A 25780-nucleotide genomic window follows, 5' to 3' on the forward strand; every position below is an offset into this window, starting at 1 on the left:
TTTCACAGGCTGTGCATTTTGCCAAAACTTGTCTCCAAGAGGGTGAATCTCTGTCTCTGCCCTGGTAGAACATTCGCTGAGATTCTGCCCACAAATGAGGCTGGGGCTTCACCTCAGGTGGTTCTGGCTTTTCTGCTCAAAGGGATCATATTCTTGGGATAGTCCGGAAAACCCCAAGTCTTCCCATTGTCTGCAGTTGTCTTTTCCTTCAACTTCTACTCCAAGTGGCTGCAGCCCCCGCCTCATCTTCTCCCATCGAAGTACTAACCAGGCCCGACCCTGCTTAGCTTCCGAAATCAGACGAGATTGGGTGCGTTCAGGGTGGTATGGCCGTAGACTCCCGCCTCATCTTCTGTGGGATTTCTGACATGCCCCACAGCCACCCCACACTTTGATTCCTGCTCCCACTCAACATGGGGTGCAGCGCATCTCCCCCAACTTTGGAGGGCCACTCCCTCACCTCTGTCTCCCTTGAATTTTCTCACAGGACCACTCTTGCAACTCTGTTGCACAGAACAGATTTTAGCTGAAGGTTTTCAGACTATGGAGGGGAATTACAGCTCAGGGCAGACCAAGTAAGTGATTCAGAGCCAACTACAAGGCATTCTAGGTTCATTGGCGAAGATCTCATTGATCGTCTTTTACCTTAGGACATCTGGACCCTGGTGATTACAGAACTTGCCCCCTGCCCACCTCCAGAGACTTCTCTTCCTGCTTTGAGGGCCCTGGACCTCTGTCTCAGCACCACCCAGGGAAGACAATATTTTTGCAACTTTACCAGCCCAGTACCATCTAGCTTTTTTTTCTGATGGTTACCTGAAAGGAATCTCACCTTTCACAGTCAGCCATGTCCTATCAAAGTCATTCTGTAAACAGCCATCTACTACAGTTGCTGTTCAGTCGCTCAGTCATGTTCGACACTTTGAGCTCCATGGACTGCAGCACGCCAGGCTTTCCTGTCCATCACCAACTCCTCGAGTTTGCTCAAACTCATGTCCATTGATTCGGTGATGCCACTCAACCATCTCATTCTCTGTCGCCCCCTTCTCCTCCTGCCTTCAATCTTTCCCAGCCATCAGGGTCTTTTCCATTGAGTCAGTTCTTTCCATCACGTGGCCAAAGTATCGGAGCTTCAGCTTCAGCATCAGTCCTTCCATTGAATACCCAGGACTGATTTCCTTTAGGATTGATTGGTTTGATCTCCTTGCAGTCCAAGGAACTCTCAAGAGCCTTCTCCAACAACAGTTCTACTACAGAGATCAATCCTATTCCTTAAATGACAAAAAGAGACCATCATTTTATCTGTAGGGATTTTTTTTTCTTTCTGCTACATGAGAAATTAGGGGAATATTTAAAAAAAATTAGGGAATAGTTTGGTGATTCCTCAAAAAATTAAATAAAGAATTACCAAGCGATCCAGATATTCCACTTCTGAGTATATACCGTGAAGAACAGAAAGCAGAGACTTGAACAGATATTTATTCATGAATGTTCATTGCAGTGCTATTCACAGCAGTCAAAAGATGAGAAGAGCCCACATGTCCTCGATGGATGGATACACAAAACGTGCCATAGCATAAGACAGAATATTATTCAGCCTTAAGCAGGAATGAAGTACTGATACACGTTACAACCCGAATGAACCTTGGAAACATGCTAAGTGAAATAAGCCAGACACAAAAGAACAAATATTACATGATTCCACTGATAGGAGATGCCTAGAGTATTCAATTTCATAGAGACAGACAGTAGAATAGAGGTTACCAGGGGTTGGGGATGGGGAGAAGGAGGAACTATCGTTTAATGGGTACCGAGTTTCTGTTTGGGATGATGAAAAAATTCTGGAACTTGGCAGTGGTGATGGTTGTAGAACGTTGTGCATGTACTTAATGCCACGGACCTGGAAATGGTTAAAATGATAAATTTTATGTTATGCATATTTTACTACAATTAAGAAAAAAAAAGCAAATTAGGAGTCTTGGCTCTTTCATTTTGCACAGCCTCAGGCCAGGCGTTTCTCATACAAGTCCCGGAAGAGCCCCGGAGGGGACAGGTGAGGGCTGAGGGCAGGGTGGGCTGGTTGTTGCAGCACAGCTGTGCCTGTGAAGTAGGTGGGGCTGTTTCACAGACTCTGCTTCTCTTTGGGATTCAGCATCAACCCCTGGCTCACAGGTAAGCCTGCCTTCTAGAGATCCCAAATGTTTTGCTGTTTGCAGTTTTCACCTGTCTTTTGATTGGGTTGAAGCCAGCCCCCTCCCTGGGATTAATATTCACAACAAGCAGTGAGCGATTAATTTAACCAGTTGAAATTTATTGTGCACTCGCCTTAACTCCAAGCCAGCTTCTGCTGTGTTTATTTTTCATCACTGATGCATTGCCCATGACAGCCCCTAAGCATCTGAATTTAAAGCACACCGTTGTGCAGAATTCTTGCTGCCCCCCTTCCTCTTGCCCGACCCCCTGAAATCCACAGAACTCTGAGTTTCACCGTGTCTCCGAGAATCCTTGACTTTTGGCCTCTGGGAAGAGCGGGAGCCCGGGGATGGTTTAAGATTTGGATTGCATGCCTGGTGCAGGGATCTTGTGGCTCATTTCATTTCAGGGGGCTTCAGTCAATAAATTCTGACTCTGACAAGTGCATCCTACCCTACAGTCACAAAAAAACCACCAGAGTCTGAGCCTGCCTCTCAGAGCATTCAGGAAGCCTTCTGTGCCGGGCCCACCCTCTCCCAGGGTCACACATGGGCCAGCAGGCATGGTGTAGCTTCTCCAGCCCACCACCGTCCCCCCACTGCACCTCACCCCGACCAGCCACCCTGCAAAGTGACTGCAGAGGAGTCTACTGCCCGCGCCTAACAAGGCAGAACAAAGGCCCGCGTGCTCGCTGAGCTCCATTTGGAGTGCGCGACAATTTCAGAGCACAAATGGAAAAAGAAAAAAAAAAAAGGAGGTTTGAAATCTATAGCTGGCTTTTATCAAACCAGAACTTGTAGCTCTCAGCTGACAATCAGCCAGCAGCTAAACCCCATGAGGGACAGTTCTTCCTCGCAGCTTCTGGCTGGCTATTAGCTACCAGCAGCCTTCTGACCCCCTTCCCGGGGAAGTAACAGCTGGTAGCTGACAAAGGCGCTGGCAGAGTGGGCAACTTTCGCTTCTCTGGAAACAGATATAAGATTGGCAGGAAAGAAGGCATTTAAAATATGACGATTAGAAGCATTTTTTTACTCGCCTTTCTTTATTATGCTTTCGGATGCTGGCTCTGATTGCTGAAATGTATTATGTGCTAAGGAGCTTTGATGGTGTTTTTTTTTTTTTTTTTTGCAAAACAGACATCTCAGCTCTTTCCCTGGCACTGACACCAACCTAGATAAAGGTGCATTCCACCAGTGTTATCTACTTGGCTATGTGTGTGTGTGCTCCTCCGTGTCTGACTCTTTGTGATCGCGTGGACTGTAGCCTGGCAGGGTCCTCTGTCCATGGGATTCTCCAGGCAAGAATACTGAAGTGAATTGCCATTTCCTTCTGTCGGGGGTCTTCCTGACCCAGGGATCGAACCTGTGTCTCTCTTGTCTCCTGCACTGGCAGGCAGACTCTCTACCACCACAACACATGGGAAGCCTCACTTAGCTGTCTTTAAAACAGCTGTCAGTAAACAAAGATGATGGACTAACGGCCATGAGCATAAAGGAGGTTAAAGACGGTGCTCCTGACTGATTAAAACACAGCTTTAGCTTATCTGAGCCTGTCGGGCAAGCCCTTCTGTGGTGTTTGTGACAGTTGAGGAGAAGTGGAATTGGGAAATGTGAGGTATAGATGGATTCCCTAGCAGTAGGTTGGATAAAGATGAATTGAGCCTAATTTCTCTTTTTCTATGCACTGCCCAGCCCTCCATCTTTCTATCAGAAAGGGCAGAGATGGTGGGTATACAGCAGGAGGCCCCAGCGGGGAAGAGAGGGATTGTGAGGGGGACGCCCACACTGGGAAGAGGGGAAGGACACCATGGGAGGGTCCAACACTTCAGCCATTTTCATTCTAGCTCCTGGGTCTCTGTATCCACTATTTGCAACGTTGCTGTTTTTATCCCGATAACAATAATACAATCTGCTCTTGTGACAGCTGACTTACATGGAAATTTTTAATTCAAGTGTAGATGTTCAAGGTAATGCTTGTCCAAAGAGCACCAGATGGATGAGGTCAAAAAGCTTTGGGTTCTGAACTCAAGTGGCCAATAGAACAGAGAAATATCTAGGTGGTCAAAAAGACGAGGCTAGATGGAAGAAGTATGTTTCCATTACAGGCTTAAACGATACACATATATATGCATTTTGACTGGTAAGCAGAGAATTTTCAGAGCACTGGATTCTGTTTCTTAAGTTTTTCCCTAAGAAAAAAAACTGGTCTAAGCTGAGAGGAAGGCTTATTTGACAAGATGGCCGGCCGCACACATGTGCTTCTGTTTGCTCCCTTTCAAGAACCCATTAGAGTGATAAAGAAGGAAAATGAAATAGATATAACCCACAGCATGAAGAGCATTGAGGAGCAGGAATCAGTGGATGGTGGGAGAAGGTAAGAGAGAGGACAGTTGAGTTTCTAAATAAGTCTTCTCTATCATTTGTTTTTTAAATTGTGTAGATATTATTACTTTTATTTATTTTTTTTAATTAAAAAAATTTTTTTTATTAGTTGGAGGCTAATTACTTCACAATATTGCAGTGGGTTTTGTCATACATTGACATGAATCAGCCATGGAGTTACATGTATTCCCCATCCTGATCCCCCCTCCCACCTCCCTCTCCACCCGATTCCTCTGGGTCTTCCCAGTGCACCAGGCCCGAGCACTTGTCTCATGCATCCAGCCTGGGCTGGTGATCTGTTTCACTATAGATAATATACATGCTGTTCTTTCAAAACATCCCACCCTCACCTTCTCCCACAGAGTTCGATATATTACTTTTAATAAACAAGATTTTTTTTTTTTAAGTTGACAGGAGCTTGGTTGTTGTTTTTACTCCCACTTCTAATCAAAGCCACACTTATACCATCCTAAAGACAAGAACTGCCACCCTACTTTTAACAATCCCCAGAGAAATGCCAGCCTCTCCTTAACTGAGCCATTTCATTGTCTGACAACCTTCATGGTTTTGATTCACGTTTTCCTTGCAGCCTGAAGGTGATAATGTCCTATCTGAAAGAGTTAATGTACATCTAGGGAGTAGCCTGGCTCTGTTCAATGAAATAAAATGTCCAGAGCTGTTCTCTTTTTGCTTTATATGACAAAAAAAGGTCATGTGTGACCTTTTTATGTGTGATTAAGAAGCAAAACAACAAAGGGGGGAAATGTATGGAGCTGATCAAAGTGCAATAGTTGCTGCTTCCCCAGAAAAACTAGTGCTTTCATTCTCCTTCTGGTGTGGTTAGGCTGACCCTAGGAACCAAAGATGTTTTGCACTGAAATGAAGATTAACACTTAACAGCTATAGCCAGCCCACGGCAAAACTGTGAAACAGGCAGAGTCTGTCACTAGGATTTTTCCAATATCCACTCTGGGTCTTTCTTCTTACTGTCTTTTCTCTCAGCTCCAAGGCACCTACTGCTCTCTAGATGCTAGGAAAACAAAGTAAGCTATTTTACACTGAAGTGTCATTGACTTCTTGTGAATTTGAACCAAGGACATCTGCAACCCCTATCACCCTGGATCCAAGCAAAAGGGAGAATCTATACAGTAATTTGGATAGAGAAAGTATAATATAAAAGTGATTAACTATAACAGGAGATTAAAGTAGTAAGAAGTAAAGGGAACTCTAAAGAATTTAGGGATGGCAGATGAGGAACAACAACCCATAGGATTGAGATAGAGTTCTTGAAGGAGAGGCCCCCAGGGCTGAGATTCAGATCTTCTGGAAAAGGGCACAGATGTGGCTCCCTGAAGGGCATAGAAGACTCTGGGATGCTGCCTGGTGGAACTCACTGGAACTTGGCTTCCAAGGGTGCAGGAAAAGCTGATCACAGGCTGATATCTCACTAGAGGTACCCTGCTACAAAACTGGACATGAGGGAAGTGCCAGGGAAGCTGCTGGCCACCGTGCACCGCGGGAGCTGGGCACTGGTGAAGCTGCTGGTGCTCCGGGAGCCTGGTAAGCTGCAGGAGCCTGCTGAACAAGCATTGGGAACGAGGGCAGATGTCCCCTTCCTCTTGCAGGGTCTGTCCAGCATCCCCTGTTGACAAAACTTACTATGGGGACAGCCACAGGGTACCAGTCCATTCTGAAGTGTAGGCAATGAAGGATGAACATGTAGCTGAGGAAGTGATAAATTGATAACTGGCACACGATCTAAAAAGGAAAGAAAAGATCAAGACAATCTTGAGCACAGCGGTATGATTCTCCACTGGCAAAGTTCCAGAACAGGCAATCTAGAGAAGGTATTTTGGAGCAGGAGAGCTTTCTTTCTTTTTTAAATTTTGGCCATATTGCTTGTGGGATCTTAGTTCCCTGACTAGGGATTGAACTTGGGCCCACGGCACTGAGAGCATGGAGTCCTAATCACTGGACTGCTAGGGAATTCCCAGGAGAGCTTTCTAATGGTCCAGAAATCACACTATGTAGGTGACATAAATGTATATCAGAATTGAGTGGGATTATTACATGCTGCTTCTAGGTAGACCAGGGATGCGATCAAGCCTTGAATTCTTAGTTCAGGTTCACCTCCATTTCTGGATGAAGCAGAGAACAGCTAGATTCCCACATATTTTATTTCTTCTTTCAAGCACATGCAGAGATGGCCTTCCCCACAGTATGCAACATGTTCTAGTTGATGGAATGTGAGAAGTAATAAAGGCTACTCCAGACCAAGCTCCTACCATGTCCCATTGGACTGTCAGCTGATTGTCCTTCATTGATGGCTAGGTGAAGGCCAAGGAGCCAGCAGAGGCTTCAGAGACACTCTTGGGGATGGTGGTTCCATAAGATGGAAAGAGCCTGAGTCACAGCTCAGAGGAGAGACAGCTGCATTGGGTTAGAATGGGACTAAATTGTGTTAAGCTTCTGAGACTTCTGGGGTTTTTGTTATTGCAGCTAGTTTGAATTTCACTGGGTAAATGAAGACCCCCAGGACAGACTCAACCTTAAATAGAAGAGAGATGGGCTCATTCCTTTTGTTTGAGCTTGTTAGAACAGGGAGGGTGGATCGTGTATTCCCTTCCATTCTGTGTCTCAGAAGTGTGGAATATCAGGGTCCCCAGAGAGTTTTCCATGGCCCACTGTGGAGGGCAGAGCATGGCAATTAGGTGTCCTTACTGAGCAGAGCAAAGACTCCCTGAGGGTGAACACCAGGGCCGTTCTTTTCTCACTTCTGGGAGTTGGTGGTTGGCCCAGAAAGGCTTGACCTAGAGTCCCACAATTGACCTCGGTGCCCCGAAGAATTTGTCCTGGTGCAGGAAGGGAGCGCTTACCTGCCAAAGTTCAGCCTCTGCCACTTCGGGTGACTCTACTCCTAGGCCACACCCATGTCCAGACCTCTGGGTTCCCCTCTTCTATTAGTCACCAAACAGCACGGGCAGATTTAGTTCCCCACTGCAAATTTTTCGAAAACGCATTGTTTCCTATATTTAAATGGATGTATGTTAAATATGTCTATATACACATCTCCCTTCATTTCTTTCCTTTCAACATGTACAGACTCTTTTTGAGTGTGTATTGGTAATGAAGGATATTGTACATGGATTGTCTGCCATCTGCCAAACCCACCAGAGATTTACTTGGGCCGCCTCCTCTGTTTTACGGCTGTCAGGCTTTAAAGCCAACCTGCACCACCTCAGCCTTGGAGGAGCATCACCCCAGACCCCTGCCATCTGCGGTCCTCAGGAGAACTGTGACCCTCAGCTGGTGACTTTATGTGACTCCAGCAGGGTTAGCACAAATCTCCCGAAGGTTGGCCTCCTGCGAGCCAACGTCTTGTGAGTAAATCACTTTTAACAGCAGCGTGGCACCGTATAAAGTTTATGTAGGATGGACATAAATTTGGGTCTGGAAAGAGCACAGTTTCCTGTGGTGACAGGCAGCGAGGCTGGTGCTTTAACACCCGCTCGCTCCTTTATTAGACTGCAAATTATATCAGCTGGAGACCTTCGGAGCCGAACAGAACACAAAATGAGGGTCTGGGGAAGGGGGGGGACACTGGGAAAAGATATCTGAACCCAAACTCGGAAAAGCTTTCCATACTGTGAGGTTTGCTTGGTGTAGGAAGTCTATTACCCTGAGGGCAGTCCCTAGACGTTTTGATGAACTCCAGAGAAACCAAAGAATTAGAAAGATGGGGGTGAGTGACAAGTTTTATTCTCTGACACATGGTTAGCTGGTTCTACTTGAGGATTCTGGTTAGGGACAAAGGATCTCTCAGAATACTCGCTGAACCAAACATTTGTGGGGCTTTTTACATGAAATCTGTATCCGTCCCCCAGCACCGCAGCAGGATCCACCTTTTCAGCCTTGTCTTTGATGTAACAGGGTTGCACAGGTTGACATTCGGGAACACAAGGGACACTGGAGTCTACAGAGTTGAGAGCTTTTCACACACCTAAGCCCCAAACCACATTAGCCCTGATAGTCTTGCTTACGGCAACGGCTCAGCTGCCCACGTGTTATAAATCACTGCTCTCCAAAAGAGAGGTGGGTGTTGGAAGAAGGGAGTGCCATCTTCAAAAAACGTCAAGTGACATGGCTAGGTTAGCCCTGGGGCATCCTCAAGTGCCAGGCCATTAGAGGCAGCTGTGCAGGTTTGGAGCAGGATAGGGGCTATAGAGGAAGCCGGATGCCCCTGGCAGCGGTGACCTCTGCCCTGGGGGAGCCTGGCTCACAAAGGCAGCCGTAGCTCCTTAAACCTCAGTGAAGGTGAGGTGGAGAAGAGCGCAGGCGAGGTGCTTCAAGGAATGATTCATGACCCAGAGAAGCTCCCACAGAAGCTGAGCCCACACTGATAAGGCAGCACAGTGCAGTGGTTGGGAGAGTGCACTCAGTCCTGGCTTCCCCCACTTCTTAGCTGTGTGACCCCAGGCGAGTCACTTAGCCACTTTGCTTGCTGGTTCCCTCAACTGCGATGTGGGGATAATAGGCTTCACCTGGCAGATCAGGGATAATTTAGGAGCAACAGTCGTCCAGGTACCCACAGGGGAAGAGAAGGAGGCCGAGGTGCCTCTCCTCTCCCGACCTTATGCTTCACAAGACCACAGACACTCTGCTGGCAGACACGGAGGGCCAGACACACGAAGATCAACACAGAACTCACACTTCCCCCGTTGCTCCCTTTTATTCAGGAAGCGTTGGGTGGTGGAAAGACCTTGGGGTGGAGCATCAAAGGACCTGGGGTTTCATCTCAGCCCTGTTACAGGAGCGAGAGTCCATATGCCCAAACTTCCGGGCTTCCGTTTGTTTCTAGAGGCCTCCAGCAGCTGAAGGGCCTTGAAGTTAATCTGGTCCATATTTATAACACCAAGAATAAGAGTAACAGCTGCCACTACGAGCATGTATTGAAAACTTCCTGTCACACACTGTACTTAATGCTTTCTGTGAAGTAGCTCAGGATTATTGAGGCAGTTACTACTTTTATCCTCATTTTACAGATGGGAAAACTGAGGGAGAAAGTTTGAGAATATATTTTATATACATTAGCTCATATCAAATTAATCGACATGAGGTATTATCTCTATTTCCCTGGTAACTCAGATGGTAAAGAATCTGCCTGAAATGCAGGAGACCGGGGTTTGGTCCCTGGGTTGGGAAGATCTTCTAGAGGAGGGCATGGCAGCCCACTCCAGGATTCTTGCCTGGAGAATTCCATGGACAGAGGAGTCTGGTGGGCTATAGTTCATGGGGTCTCAAAGAATCGGACACGACCAAGCAACTAACACTTTCACAGATGAGAAACGGAGGCTCAGAGAATTTAAACAGTCCTCTTGTCCCGAAAAGAGAGAGTAGACTTAAATTTAAATCCTTATAAAGTATCTCTCAATACGAGCAGCCTTTCTCAATTCTTTCGTTCTTCTTTTTGGCCGCACCCTGCAGCATGTGGCCCCTAGTTACCAGGGATCAAACCTGTGCCCCTGGCACAGGAGTGCTGGAGTCTTAACCACCCAACCACCAGGGAAGTCTCCCAATTATTTATTTTTTTATCAAGGAACAACTTACACTTAATAATGTGGGCTAGTCTTAAGCATGTAGCTTAGTGGATTTTACGTATACACCAGTGGAACCACCAACCTTATCAAGATTTAGAATATTTCCTTCACTCCAGAGGGAAGTGTGCCTCATTCCTTGTGCCTTCTCCCAGTTAACACCCTCCTGACCCCAACATAGTTCCAGGTTAACTTCTATCACCATTGATTAGTTCTGTCTGCTTTTAAACTTCATATAAATGGACACATATGAAATGCATGGTTTCATGCATGGTTTCTTTCACTTGACATAGTAAGTTTGAGATTTCACTCATATTTTGGCATGTATTAATAGTTGATTCTTTTTTATTGCTATGTAATATATTCATTTGCATGAATTTATCCAGTTTCATTGATCCATTCTTCTGTTGATGATCATTTCAATTGTTTCCAGTTTTTGACTATTACAAACAAAGTAGCTATGAATGTTCATATGCAAGTAGGCATATGCACTAATTTCTCATGGATTACCATGGAGAATCACTCCATCACCTGGAGTGAAGTTGCTGGGACACAGGGTAGTAGGCAAACACAACTTCGCTGTCAATTTTCCAAAGTGGTGGAACAAATTTATACTCCCACCAGCAATAAATGACCTTTCAGTTGCTCCACATCCTCACTCAGCATTGATATTGTCAGTCCTTTTGCTGTTAACCAATCCGTGCTATCCCACTGTGACTTTAATTTGCATTTCCTAGATGAGTAATGTTGTAAAGTACCTTTTCCAATGCTTATTGGTCATCTGGATATCCTCATTTGTGAAGGGTCTGTTCAAGACTTTTGCCCAGTTATAAATGAACTATTTGTATTTTTCTTACATTTCTTATACATTCTGGCTTGAGTACTTGTAAAGAATTATGTATTGCAGATATCTTCTCCAAGGCTATGACTTGCTTATTCACTTGCTTAATGGTGTTTTTGATGAACACTAGTTCTTATGTTTAAAAAGGCCCAATGTATTATTTTCTTATTTTATAATTTTTCTTTTAAAAAGGTCCAACATGCATACATCTTGAAAATATTATGCTAAATGAAAAAGGCCAGTCACAAATGACTGTATATATATGACACTGTTTAAATGAAATGTACAGAATGGGCACATCTATAAAGAGAGAAAATAGATAGTGGTTGCCTAGCACTGAGGGGATGGGAAAGAAATGAGTGAGTGATGGTTAAGGGCCTTGGGGTTTTGTTTGGGGTAATGAAAATGTTCTAAAATTGGTAGTGGTGATGATCACACAACTCAGTGAATCTACAAAAAGCCATTAAATTGTATGAATCAGAGGCACGAGACATATAAATGAGTGACTCAAAGTATATCTCAATAAAATTGTTTAAAAATTTTGAAAGTTATTTTGTCCATAATCTATTGTTATAGGCTGAATTGTGTCCCTAGTGGAAGCAGTGGCAGATTTTATTTTCTTAGGCTCCAAAATTACTGTGGATGGTGACTGCAGCCATGAAATCCAAAGATACTTGCTCCTTGGAAGGAAAGCTCTGACAAACATAGTGTATTAAAAAGCAGAGACATCACTTTGCTGACAAAGATCCATATAGTCAAAGTTATGGTTTTTCCAGTAGTCATGTGCAGATGTGAGAGTTGGACCATAAAGAAGGCTGAGGGAAGAAGAATTGTGTGTGATATTTCTGAATTGTGGTGCTGGAGAAGACTCTTGAGAGTCCCTTTGAGTGCAAGGAGATCAAACCAGTCAATCTTAAGGGAAAGAAATCATGAATATTCATTGGAAGTACTATTGCTAAAGCTGAAGCTGCAATATTTTGACCACCTGATGAGAAAAGCCACCTCATTGGAAAAGACCCTGATGCTGGGAAAGATTGAAAGCAAAAGGAGAAGCGGGCAGCAGAGGATAAGATGGTTAGATAGCATCACCAACTCAATGGACATGAATTTTAGCAAACTTTGGAGATAGTGGAGGAGAGGAAATCCTGGTTTGCTATAGTCCATGAGGTCGCAAAGAGTTGGACAAGACTTAGCAACTGAACAACAACAAGATTCATATTACCCCCAGTGCCTCAGAATGTGACCATATTTGGAGATAAGACCTTTGAGAGGTGAATAAGTTAAAATGAGGCCATAATCCAATCTGACTGAAAAAGATGAGGACCGGGAGATGTTAGGGACGCCTGCACATACAGCTTGACCCGAAGCCTGGATTCAAGTCCTGCAGTGGGTACCTTGGAACTCTGAGTCTGAAGTCCAGCTAAACCTCGCTGGGCTGTGGTCCAACTATAGATCACACTGAGAAAAAAGCTCCCAAACTTGTTAATTTAAGCCATTGGGTTTGGGAATAATTTCTGTTAAGTGTAGTGTTATTGCACCCATGGTCAGTTGATATAACCACTATGTCCTCAAAGTGTGGTCCTTAGACACCTGCATTCAAATCACCTGGGCACTTGTTAAAAAAATGAAGATTCCAGGAAAACGATAACTTACTTGTATATACACTGATTAAATGGTTTGATGGGACAATTCAACAATATATATTAAACTTAAAAATGTATTAAAATGAATACCAAAGCAATTCCACTTCTAGATAGTTCTCCAAGAGAAATCCTTGCTGATGTCCACCAAAAATGGTGCAAGGATGTAGGTTGTTTGTAACAGTAAAAATCTGGAAATAAAAATCTGGAAATAACTATCTGTCAGTGGGAGAATGGTTAAATGAATGATGCTGTTTTCATTCTATGGAATCCTGCTGAATACCAATTGTTAAAAAGAAGAAAGTAAATCTCAATGTGTAGACGTGGAGAGTTCTCTGAGATGGATTGCTCGGTGAAAAGTCAAGGTGCAGCATGTGTTTCACTCGTGTAAAGAAAAAGCCCTGCCCGTGTAAATGTGTTCCAAGACGACTGCAAAGACACAAACAAAGATGGTAAGTGATAACCTGTGGAAGGTATGGCATTGGAAAGGGGTGGGCCAGTGGCGGGGGCGGGGGGTGCGGATTGCTTTGTGTGAAAGTTTATTGTGCTCAGTTGCTCTGTCGTGTCTGACTCTTTGAGACCCCATGGACTGTAGCCCACCAGCCTCCTCTATCCATGGGATTTTCCAGGCAAGAATACTGGAGTGGGTTGCCATCTCTTTCTCCAGAATGCTTATTGGTTTTACCCTAAGAGTAACTATTACTTGTATCACACATATGACTTGTGCCGTCAAAAGGAGAATTTTTATGTATTAAAAGAAAACGGACATTTTTGCATCTTGCCCCAAGATCAGAAGAGTCTAGGGATTTGCATTTAATGGAAATTTCAGACCCTGTTCTCTTAGCTGTCTGAGTCAGCAACTACCTTGCAAGGAAGCCGCCAGCCAGGGTAAGAGCTGCTCACTGAACTAGGCGGGGCCAAAGACAAACTGTAGGATGTCCCCTGTGAGCCGGAGGTGGAGGATAACTTTACCCAAGGGTTTCTCAGTTTTTAGGAGGTCAGGTGGGACACAAAGCTCTGGAGTCTTTCAGCTTCTGGAGAAGGTTCCTGTCCGTTGCTAGCATTTCCTATATACAGTGTTCTCCATCCCACCTCTGGGGGGAGCATACTTGAGTCTCTGAAGGGTGCAGGGGGAACTTGAGGGTTATCAAAAGAGGGCATAAGGAGTGAGGGGGCACCTGTCACCATGGCCAGCCCAGGGCCAGGACCCAGTAGGCCACTCCACACTTAGATTCTCTTATTAAGAAAGAGCAAGGTCAGGGTGTGGGGGATAAAGCACATGGGAGTTTCAATGTACTCTTTTGGTTTCATCTATAAAATCAAGGTTTTGCTTTGAAAACCTGTCCCTTGTGCCATGTAAGTCAGTGATCTTCCAGGATGCTCTGCTAGAGGTCAGGTTCATCAAATTCAATAGAACAGCATCTCTTTGAAGCGCTGGGGTTGAGGTCCAGGCGGAGGCCCTGTTCTGCAGCCCCAGATCAGGTAGGAGATGAGATGTGAGCCGCATCTCACCTGGAGGGACAGGAGTCAGGTTATCCTGCTCCCCAAATCCCAGTCCAACCTCTCAGGAGCCCCCACAAGACTGGCCGCAGGTCACTGTCCCTGTTGTGGCAGGGGCCTGCTTTCTCAGGGGTTGAGTTGGGCCAAGTCTGCCTGGCCTGATTGGCTACTGCAAAAGCTGAAGGCCCATGCCCGAGACCGCCCTGCTGCCCTATCTGGAGCAGGACGTCCCCTGCTTAGTCCAGAGGGCTCCCATCACAAGCCCTTTTGGTGGCCCTCCTCCCAGAAGTGTGTCCTTCCCTCCCTGGACTCAGGGGCAGGGGCTTGGCTCACCCCATGACCCAGAACCCTCCAACCCAACCCCTGGTCCAGAGGGAACCTGGGCAGCCGGGCTGGGAGTATGGCAGGGAGGGCAAGCCCAGGGATGAGCCCCGGGCAGAGGGACCGAGAGGTGCGGCCAGGCCACAGCAGCGGTCAGGATTCTGGTGAACAGATTCTTGCATGTTTGTAAAACTCAGCCAGCGTCTCAAGTGCTGTCTGCATGAACAGCTGCTTTCTATTCTCATCACAGATCTGCAGGATCTTGAACCCAAGTGGACATGTGTCCACATGCAACAGACACACCCTTTCCTGATCTGCTGGGGGCTGGGTGTGCCTGAAACTCTAAGGGCAGGGCTCTGCAGGTTCCCCATCAATGATGGAGGCGTCTTCCAAGTCAGGCCTTCCGGATTGACTAGCTAGTTTTAGCAGGAGGCACAGGCACTTTAATGTCAGATGAGAACATCCACTTTCCATAAAGAGGCGACAAACTTTCCACCAGGCTAAAAGTTCCAGCAAGTTTTATATTCCAGCACCAAATCCAGTGTTATGGTTCCAATCAGTTCAGGAAATAAAATGTCTACAATTTATTTGGGTCTGTAAGACTCAGAACTCCTGGCCAAAAATGCACCCTTTGATCTTTATCCCTTTAATCTGAAGCATTCTCTAAATGCATTTCCACTTTAATGAACAATGCCTTATATTGGCATAATAGTCTTTATGGAAGAAACTCGAGTTGTATTTGAGGTTTTCTAACCCTTGGAGTAAATTCACTGTTATATCTGAGTGTCTAGCATGGGCCAACTTCCTACCGGCAGTGAGCACAGAGATGAGGAGGAGTACTCAGGAAGAAGGGTGCAGGAGACCCTGGGGAGACCAGAGCCCAATGTGGGGAGCTCTTGGGAGGAGCCACCATTTATGACTGACTGAGGGGTCAGAGAGGAAGGAGGAGATGTTTGAGTGAGGTCTCCAAGGATGGATGGGTGGTTAAGAAGAGAAGAGAGGGCAAAGAACATTCTAGTCAAGAGGGAAAGACTGGAACAGTGCAGAATGTGCTTGAGGAGTTGTGGGCAGTTCAGTGTAGGCAGGATCCAGGGTAGGGGTGATGGCAGAGGGGACCGGAGAGATCAGGCAAACAGCAGAGCAGGACTGCAGGGGCCTGTACTCCCTGGAAATACTCAAGCGACAAAATGCTGTCTGCGGGGGCTTGAGGAATCTCAGAGAAATGGTGTCTTTCTATGGAAGCAGTGTTAGATCTGCAGATGGAGGAGCTGAGCTGCAGCTGTTCCCAGCTACTCGCTCTTTGGTGGCCCGTGGTCTCTAGCCACTGCTTCGCTCTGCTCTCCACGGGGCCATCTCTGATCGTGACTCAACCTACCCTGTAGGCCCAGCATTCATCACCAGAGCCTCTTGCTTCTTGGACATAGTTCCATTAGCTAGTGGCCAGTCAATGGACTGGTTCCCCTGTCAGGCATCTGCCCCCAGTATCATCAGCTGTTCTGGTAATCAGGAGAGTTACATGGTAAAAAACTTGACTTTCAATAGAAAATGCAATACGAGGGGTGGGGAGGAGTTTAAAGAGGTGTATGCTGGGCAGCCCCACCAAACTAGTGTCTCCTTCCACTAGTGGGGGCCAGTGGAAGCCATCATGTTTTCTAACTAGGAGAATAACACAATCTCAGCTGAGATTTTAGGCTAGTTTTCCACCACATACAGGATAGACCGAAGATGAAGGGGAGGTGCCCACACGGATCTGACATCTCCCACAGACCAAGCCCTATGCTCGATGCTGCATGCATACTCCCTTACTTCAGTCTGACAAGAGCCCATTTCACTCGTGAGGAGACGGAGGCTAAGAGGCTTAGAGATGTGAAGTAACTAAAGCCACACAGTTAATAGTGGAAGAGCTGTGATTTGAACCTGAAATCAGGCCAAACTTGAAATCATGCTTCCCTACCACACTACACCGAAAATTGGCCAGGGCAGTCTCTCACTGGTGTCTGTGGCGGCCTCACCCACCCGAGTCTACATGGAGTCCACCAGCTCCTGCCTACTCTTAGCGCCTCCTCCCGGGACTTTCATCCCCATTAAAGCTTTACCAACTACCCAGTCACCCTGACCCCAGCCTCTCCCCATGCTTTCCGATTTTAACAATATGTTCCAAAGGCTGTTGTGAGAATTAAGTAAGATGGTTCTCATGGAGTGCTCAGAGCTGAGCTTGGCATGTATATCTGCAGAACTGACAGAGTGATTGATTGGATGTGGGGACAACAAGAGCCTGACATGGAGTTTTCTTTGTTTAATGCAGGAGTTGGCAAACTTTTTCTGTGAAAGGCTAGGTGGTAAGTATTTTGGCTCTATGGGTCATACAGTCTCTGAAACACTGGCCAGAGCCAAGACAGAAGTGAATGGGTGTGGCTATGTGCTAAGAAAACTTTTCCACAAACATGGGCAGGGGCTGACTTGGCCTGAGAGTTGTAGTTTGCTGTCTCTTGGTCTGTGTCTTGGCTCCTTCCATGAGGGTGGTGCCAATGTCTGTTTAGTTCACAGATTCTTCTCCAGGGTCTAGCAAAGTGCCTGGCAATGGAATTGTTGTTGTTCAGTCACTCAGTTGTGTCTGACTCTTTGGGATCCCACGGACTGCAGCATGCCAGGCTTCCCTGTCCTTCACCATTCTCCCAGAGTTTGTTCAAACTCATGTCCTCTGAGTTGATAATGCCATCCAACCATCTCATCCCCTGTCTTCTCCTTCTCCTATTGCCTTCAGTCTTTCCCAGTTTCAGGGTCTTTTCCAATGAGTTGGCTCTTTGCATCAGGTGGCCAAAGTATTGGAGCTTCAGCTTCAGCATCAGAACTTCCAATGAATATTCAGGGTTGATTCCCTTTAGGACGGACTGGCTTGATCTCCTTTAGGATGGACTGGTTTGATCTCCTTGCTGTCAAAGGGACCGTCAAGAATCTTCTCCAGCACCACAGTACAAAAGCATCAATTCTTCAGTGCTCAGCCTCCTTTATGGTTCAACTCACATCCATACGTGACTACTGGAAAAACCATAGCTTTGACTATGTGGACGTTTGTTGGCAAAGTGATGTCTCTACTTTTTAACATGCTGTCTAGGTGGAGTAGGTATGCCATAAATATTTGTCAAAGGAGTGAGTACATGAGAGAAAGCAAGCAAGAACAAGGGTGGCTGAGAGAAGGGATCAGCCTGCAGGATTCATAAATTGCAGGATTAATACAGGAAATAGGAACCAGACTAGGGTTTTTAAGCAAAAAGGTGGAATTACAAACTTGCTGAATGGCTGGAAGAGAAGGCTCTCTGCTGGATGTCTAGGAATGACTCCCAGAAGGTGGCGGAGCTGACCTGCCAGGAGCCGTGGCAGCACTGCTCTCCCTCTCTTCAGGCAGGTGGGACCCGGGGGGCTGCTGCGGGCACTGCTGACCCCAAGAACACGGTAGCCGCAATAGCACAGCGTTCGGTCAGACAGCTGGGAACATCTGCCTGCAGGCTGGGGCATGGAGGAGCCTCTGCCACCTCCTCAACCGACTCCTGACACCCACGAAGCTGGAGATTGGACGTCGGTGGCCCCACGGCCTTGCTTTCCAACAGAAAACACACAAAACCTGCGGGAACTTGGCTTCTGTCTCACTTTTGCCTTCCAAACTCCATGCTGATATGTCTAACTAGGATGGCCTGACTGACACTCATGATCCTCATGGTAAGAGAGTCTGGGAAATGTAGCTTTTTTGTTTGTTTGTTTTTTTTAGCTTCCTTTACTCCACGCACCTACAGGCATCATAGGAAGATGTAGGCATGAATCCATATCACATTCCACCTGTGCATTCTGGTGGTCCATCGCTGCAAAATAAACCATTCCAAACTTCAGTGGCTTAAAACCAGCCATTTGTTTTTTTCAGAAATTGGAAATTTGGGCAAAGTTTGGTGGGAGCAAGATCCCCTGGAGAAGGAAATGGCAATCTTCTTCAGTATCTTTGCCAGGAGAATTCCACGGACAGGGAAGCCTGGCGGGCTACAGTCCAATGGGGTCGCTAAGAGTCAGACACAATTCACTTTACTTTTGGTGGGGGCAGCTTGTCTCTGCTTCATGAGGAGTCAGTTGGGGGTGGTTCAACTGGTGGTTTAGCATGAGCTCCATGGTGTGAACAAGCCCCCCCAGACACCTGGGAGCCCAAGTGGAAAGGATCCAAAGCCCTTGGCAAGAGCCCCAGCCAAACTCCCAGGCAGAAGCCAGCATCAACTCAGTAGCTGTGTGTACGCCATTGGGAAGGCAGGTCCTCCAGCCACACAGGGATGCCCCAATTGATGCCATGTGGAGCAGAGACGTCCCTGATGGATGTTGTCCAAATTGCAGACTTGTGAGCAAATAAATGACTGTTTCTATTTCTGCCACTAAGTTTTGGGGTAGTCTGTTTTATGGCAGAAGATCACTAGGACATGTAGGTTGTACTGAATGTGAAGGAGGGAGGGGAACAGATAGAGCAATCAACAAGAATGAAGCAGCCAGTGCCAGGGAGGGGGAAAGGTTGACCTAAACATAAGCCAAGTTCACTTTCCGCCTTCACCCCCAACACTGAGACTTACGAGCTTTCTAAGTGATGCTTCCTGAAAATCAAGCCAAGGTGGTTTGGGTTGTATATACCCAGCCAGTAGGCCAAATCTGGGGCTGAATAAGAACCCTTTACTCTTATGAATATTGCTACCCGGGGGCTCTTGGTCTTTTCCAGAAATTGCCTCTCAGCAATTTTTGATCATGGCCAAGTGATTTAGATTTTGAAATTGCCAACTGGCATAAAAAGGCAAGACTGATGTACTGTGTTCTTATTCATACAGCCAGCTTCCAGGATAGCTCAGGTGATTTCCAAGTATGGGGTTTTCACATACAGTTGTACCAGTTGTACACCGCACAATTCTAGGGGGCACCATTCACATTCTAGTCATGATCTCTTGGCATATTTATTACAATAGTTTTCTGGCAGATGGCAGCAAAGTGTCTTGAGGTAGGGTAGCTTTGTCTAATTTGCGAAAAGGCAATTTATAGCTAGTGGCAAGAGGCATAGGGACAAAACTAGGGTCTAACAAATCTTTGGCCAGCGGCAAGAGTTACTAGGAGAAAAGGAGGAAGTGGGGAGGAGTCTTAGGATTGAGGGAGGCCCCTTTGCTCTACCAAAATGGGCACCCAAGAGATAAAAAGTATTGAGATTTGTGGGGTTCAAGATTCAACTTCTTGGGGTCAGCAAGGCTTTCAAGATGATTGGATTTGGCCAACAAAAGAAGTCTTCATGAGAAGCAGAGACTATACACTTGTCCTAAAAAAGTTGACATTTAAGGGCTGAGTATAATAAGTAAATAATGACCCTTTGTGGAGAGATGGGGATGAAGAGAATGAGTGAATATTTAAATAAAAATTCTATGGTTCTGGTGGGGGTGGGGAGCTGGGGCAAATGGGGGAAGGAAAAGGGACAGTGATTGCCATGGGAAAGCACTGTTTAAGCGGAGTTTAAATTCTGGTCCACCACAGGAATTCCACCCCATCTCTGACCACTCTGGTTCAGGAACAAGTGTCATAACTCATAGCAATAGCACAGCTTCTGAACGTCAAGGTAGATGGCACGATGCCTTTCTATTCCAGATATCATAGATTGCAAAATCTTTACAATGGGAACAATGTTCTCCATTTTGCCTCTGATTCCAAAAGAGCGTCCGGGCCAAGCACAGCTTTCTGTTTTATCCACGCATCTTCCAAGGTCTCCTTTGGCTGTGCACGTTGCTTTTGCTCTTGGCTTGCCGTTTTAAGTTCAGCTGTGCCATGTTCCATTTTCCCTAGTATCCAGAAACAGGTACTTATTTGAATTAGAGCAGAAAAATATTGAATAGAATGAAGCATTGCTTTCCCCCTCTCAAACACGGTGAGGTCATGGTTTGGTGATAGTGGTGACAGTGATGAATGCCTTGCACTTTCACTTAGAGACCTTCAGGAACGAAAAACAAATATTTTCTGAAATGCACAGGTGAGGGGGCAGGTGAAGTGGTTCACATAGGATTGTGCTGATTATGGTCTGATTCCTTTCCCCCTTCCCAGTTATCTCAAAAATTATGCTTTGGTGAACAGGACTGGAGTTGTTCATATTTTAAATCAAACTAAAGTCCACTGAAGTAGGAAAATTATGCATTTTATGTAAATGATGTGGGCAAATTATTATTCAATTTTTAACAGGGTTTTTCCATCACTTTGCCGTGCACAATGTAACATGGTTAATTTACCATATAGCATTGTTATTCATTCCCTAATTCTCTAGGCAACTGCTGCCATTTGCTTACCATTTCCTCCGTGCTCTCTGGGAATTGACAGACCTCCCGGCTCCATTTAGGGTGGTTTGGTTCCAGGGCGATCTCTAGGGGCTCTGCTTCCCTCTTGTCATCTTCCAGTGCTTAACCCTTGGGAGGAGTCTGAAAATGAAAGGATTCACATATCTGGATTTAGTTTCTGAGTGACTTTAAATGAATCCTTTTGTAAACACACACACACACACACACACACTCATGATAAAATCTCTTGCTATTTAGTAATATTTCCCCACAGTATTACATGTAGGCCTTCTGTTAAAAACACTATCTGAGTAACACCCATTTCATTCCGTCTTACTTCCAATTAGCTGCTCATTGATTATTACATAGCAAGCACTTGATAATTAACTAAAGGAAAAAAATTTCAAAACAAAACAACCAGAGTGCCTTGCATCTGCTAACACATACCTGCTTTCATGAGTTTACATATAATCTGATGATTCAAGCAAAACAGCCTCTTAAATGGGAGGGGAGGAATGAATGACAACAGGGTCAGCAGTGGGAGAAAATCCCCTACTCATTGTTCTTAGGAGAGGAAGTGTACAAGTCCTGCAATTCTCTTATTCTCATACTCTATATAGTTCAAACCACATTGCAACTAGGATGCTGGAGTCAAAAACCTGCCTGAAACCTTATTCTGTCCTTTTACACTATTATCTCCCATCCGGGTAGTTAGCAGCACAATCATCAGAATAACTGATGTTACCTACATACCTTTTAATGTCTGTGTTTGGGGAAGGGGAGGAAGGACAAAGAGATTTAGATGTTCTTTGCTTGGTTTTGGTTTCTCTTCATTTAGATGCATTTGTTGAACACCTTCTATACTCAAAGCACATTCTATATTTAGAGCTGGCTCCTAATTGAGGTTGGGGATTAAAAGAAAAGACAACTGAAGCAAAAAACGCTAAGCCTACCATTATGCATTACATAATCCACCTCTGCTTGTCCTTTAGGCACTCACTCCTCCAGGAAGCCTCCCTTGAACTCCCCATTCTGGGCCATTTGGCACTTCTTTGCTGCCCCTTGTGTTTCCTCCTAACAGAGAGCTTATCGCAGCTATCTTTTATGGATCTCCATCTCACTGGAGAAGGTAATGGCAACCCACTCCAATATTCTTGCCTGGGAAATCCTATGGATGGAGGAGCCTGGTAGGCTACAGTTCATGGGGTTGCAAACAGTCGGACACAAATAAGCAACTAGACTGGGAATATTAATCGTCTCCTTAGCTTTCTAGTGCTAAGCACAGGGTCTAACCCATAATAAGTACTCAAAAAATGTTTGCAGAAGAAATGAATGGTTAAGTCCTTACACATAACAAAAGTCATCTCTTTGGTGGTCATCCCATTGCCTTGAATAGCCTCAGCAAACGGCTCCTTTCATCCCAATTCTGGTTTCTTCCTCTTTGTCCAATGTCTCCATCTTGTCTTCCCCAATTTGCTGCCACCTTGGACCAGCAGGCTGACCTGATCAGACCTTCACTTCTAGGCAGTTCTGGATGATTTTCCTCTTCCTATGATCAAACCCTCCCATCTTCTATCCCATTCTCAGTCAGGGGGCTGTTCTTTGCTGGGTGAAAAATGGGAATCAAATGTAGAGAATCTTTATTAGTGGTGGTGAAGATTTCCTCTCCCAACTAGAATATTTCCATGTTAGCAGTAGTATCTTATGGACAAAATCTTCACCCTGTGATTCTCAAGCAGGGCATAGGGACCCCCTGGGTCATGGCAGAGTTTTGCCAGGCATACTATAAGCCGTAGACTTGCTAACAATGCACAATCTGAAGGATGGGAAAAGAATTTTATATGAAGACAAAAAATGGGTATCTTAGGAAAATATCAATTTTTTCATAAAATGCACAAACGTTAGAATGAGATTTTGAAGGCCCCAGGTCCCAAGGGGTACAGGTTTATTCCCATTGGTGTAGGGATGAGTTCTGGGGGAAGATTCAGGAAACACTAATGGTGTTCACTTCAAGCTACAGACTGGGTCTTCAAGTCACAAGCACACATTCACGACGGCAACGCTAGTGCCTCGGGCAGCTCACAGCAAATGCCAGGGTGCTAGCAGGCCCTAAGGTAACTATGTTATTTGTTGATGTACCTTTCACCCCACAGGATGGCATCATCCATCTAGCCATCCACCCACTCAGCCAACATCTACCATCAGCTTGTCACTGCCCTTGGTGCAGGAGTAGAGTGATGAACAAGTTAGGCAGTTTCTGTTCTCAAGGAGCTCATAATCTGGCAGGGAAAATGCATGAAGAGAAGAGTCACATTATTAAACACATTATTAAAGAGAAGTATTCTGAAAAGGAGCATAGTGTTCTGGCTGCTGGGGGGAGCAGTCATTTTTCACTGATCACAGTCTTCACAGAATCATCCCTGTCACACTGGAAAGCGTATTTTTATTTCTAGTCCCCAGAATTAATTTTAAAAACAAGGTATATCTCCATCACCACCCATGGGAATCTGAATATTTTGCATGTTTGGAAAGAAAGAGGTATGCTTTAGGAATTTATTGTGAAAAATTTCTGAGAATCTGCTGCTGCTAAGTCACTTCAGTTGTGTCCAACTCTATGTGACTCCATAGATCGCAGCCCACCAGGCTCCGCCGTCCCTGGGATTCTCCAGGCAAGAACAATGGAGTGGGTTGCCATTTCCTTTTCCAATGCATGAAAGTGAAAAGTGAAAGTGAACTCGCTCAGTTGTGTCCGACTCTTAGTGACCCGATGGACTGCAGCCCACCAGGCTCCTCCGTCCATGGGATTTTCCAGGCAAGAGTACTGGAGTGGGGTGCATTGCCTTCTCCGTCTGAGAATCTAGGTATACATAAACTGTGAAGCTTCATTTGATATTGCAAAGATAATTCTTCATTGTTTTCTTCTCTGGAGTTGCAATCTATTTTCGAGGAATGAAATAAACATACTATTGGTACCTGCCTTAGTAAATTCGTACCCTACAATATCATTTTTAGAGTGAGGATTTGTTTGAACTTCCTTTCTCCTCACTCCCCCAATTACTTCCTCCCTCCCTCCCTTCCCGCTTATTCTCTCCTTCCTTTCCAGCAAATATTTTAATCACCAAATTGAATTCCAATCATATAATATATAGTGATAAGAAAGCCAACAAAACTTATCTAAACCCATTAAAATACCTTTCAGGACCGAACTGACCGAACACCATTTTATACCAATGCAACTTGTTAGGAAATTCCTATTTTGTCAAGTGAGGTCTCTTGTCCGGAGCTGTGACATACCTCACGCTGTGGGCTTCAGGGACGTCCTCTGAATCCTGCCGAAAACCTTACCTTCTTCCAGCACTCATGAAAGAACCATGCTGTTTCATACGGTATACATTCTTAAAGTCCCATAGGAAATTTCAGATAAGATTGGGCAGCTCCAATGCTACTAGAAAAATCCTCTGGTGCCAAGATTCAGCCACAGGAGGATTCCCGTCTTTCTCAAGGCAGGTAAACACCCTCTTGTGCTTGTCGGGGAGTCTTGAAGATTGTATTGGGGTGGTATTGGAGGGATTATGAACACCCTTAACTGTTCTTGTGGAAGTGCCTTGATCCTCACACACCTTTCTGTGCCGTGAACGAGGCAGAGCCAAATGCATCGCGGCTTCAGTCTACACCTGAATGCTCTACCACAGGGGAGGCCCAGCCTCTGCTGGTCCTCCCTCAGGTCCTTCTGGCCCATCAGTACACGGGAGACAAAGCAGACTCAGAGGAGAGGGCGAGGCATGAGCGTGGCTGAACAGAAATCACTCTGTCTCATTTACAGCAGCTGAGCTTTGTCAAGTCGTCTTCTCCGGCAGGTTTACAATTTGATTTTAAGGAAGTAAAGACAGCTAGATTATTAGGAAGCCTCGCTATACAGCCCAGTAATGCCAGATGCCAGCTCTCCTCAGGGAACAGAGCAAGTCCTTACTCACTGCCAGGGCATGAAAGACAAAAAAAAAAAAAAAAAAAGCATTTCATCATCACTTGCTATTAAGGCACCTTTCAAGATACAAGAGAACATTTTGGGTCAGTATGTCCAACTTCTTCTCCCCAAACTTCTAAAACTTTTGGGAGGTGTGGGGACTTCCTGGAAGTGATGTCTCATTTGTCTAAACTAGTCTGCATCAGGGAGATCTCTTGACAACTTCTAAGCTGCTTGGAAGAAAAAAACCTGAAATGTCTCTGATTTCTTCATATTCATAGCTACTTTTACGTTTATTCTGCAACCCTACTCTGTATCAGAACAGTTACAGCGAGACGCATTGCATAAGTGTATCCTCTCGAGTTAGCCAAAGTCTTGAGTTTTGCTTTATATAAGAGAACTCACAATTAACTCAATGGATGAATTAAAGGCTATGCTTTGAAGAGACTGTTTTCCTTTAAAAATCTGTCTAAAACAGGCTATTGTGACTTTTTCAGATCTTTTTTGAATGACAAGTCAGAAACATACACAAAAATCCCCCAGAGAGTACTTGAAAATTATCCAATCTATTGGGATGTAAAGATGAAAAACACAGTTACATCTTTAAACACATCTAGAACAGCATTAAAAAACTGCCCACTACTGTGATAATAATTGTATGTAACAAGATCTTTGAAATTTTATTAAATTGTATCAATTTAGCAATTGTATTAATACCAAACCAATGCCATAAAAACTTCCTTAGTCAGAAAATCCCTATTTCACTTAAAAAATGTTGGAAACTTTCTAAACATATAAAGGCTCTATCAGCATGAAAGCGTCTGTCCTCTTTGTATAATTCCACATGACATCAGTGATCTTAGAATCCCAGGATCTCGGATGTAGGAACCTGCAGCAAATCTCATCCAACTCCCTCATTTCTACAGACAGGGCCTAAAGGGGAGCGACTTCAGGTGAATGTTGAACGAAAGCAGCTGAATGAGGGCAGACCCAGGCCTGGCCTGTTGGCTCCGTCCACCC

The 25780-nt window shown here is 45.3% G+C and overlaps 1 long non-coding RNA gene across 1 annotated transcript; it reads right to left on the reverse strand.

Moving 5' to 3' along the window:
- Window positions 1–18888: 18888 nt before the first annotated feature.
- LOC122422630 lies at window positions 18889–23425 on the reverse strand. Its single transcript, XR_006263922.1, has 4 exons — window positions 22936–23425; window positions 22145–22401; window positions 20809–20937; window positions 18889–20459 (listed from the first exon to the last, which is right to left on the reverse strand). It is a non-coding gene; the product is annotated as an uncharacterized LOC122422630 (long non-coding RNA).
- Window positions 23426–25780: the final 2355 nt, after the last annotated feature.

The sequence above is a fragment of the Cervus canadensis genome, chromosome 20 (assembly GCF_019320065.1).
Source record: "Cervus canadensis isolate Bull #8, Minnesota chromosome 20, ASM1932006v1, whole genome shotgun sequence".
Taxonomy (NCBI): domain Eukaryota; kingdom Metazoa; phylum Chordata; class Mammalia; order Artiodactyla; family Cervidae; genus Cervus; species Cervus canadensis.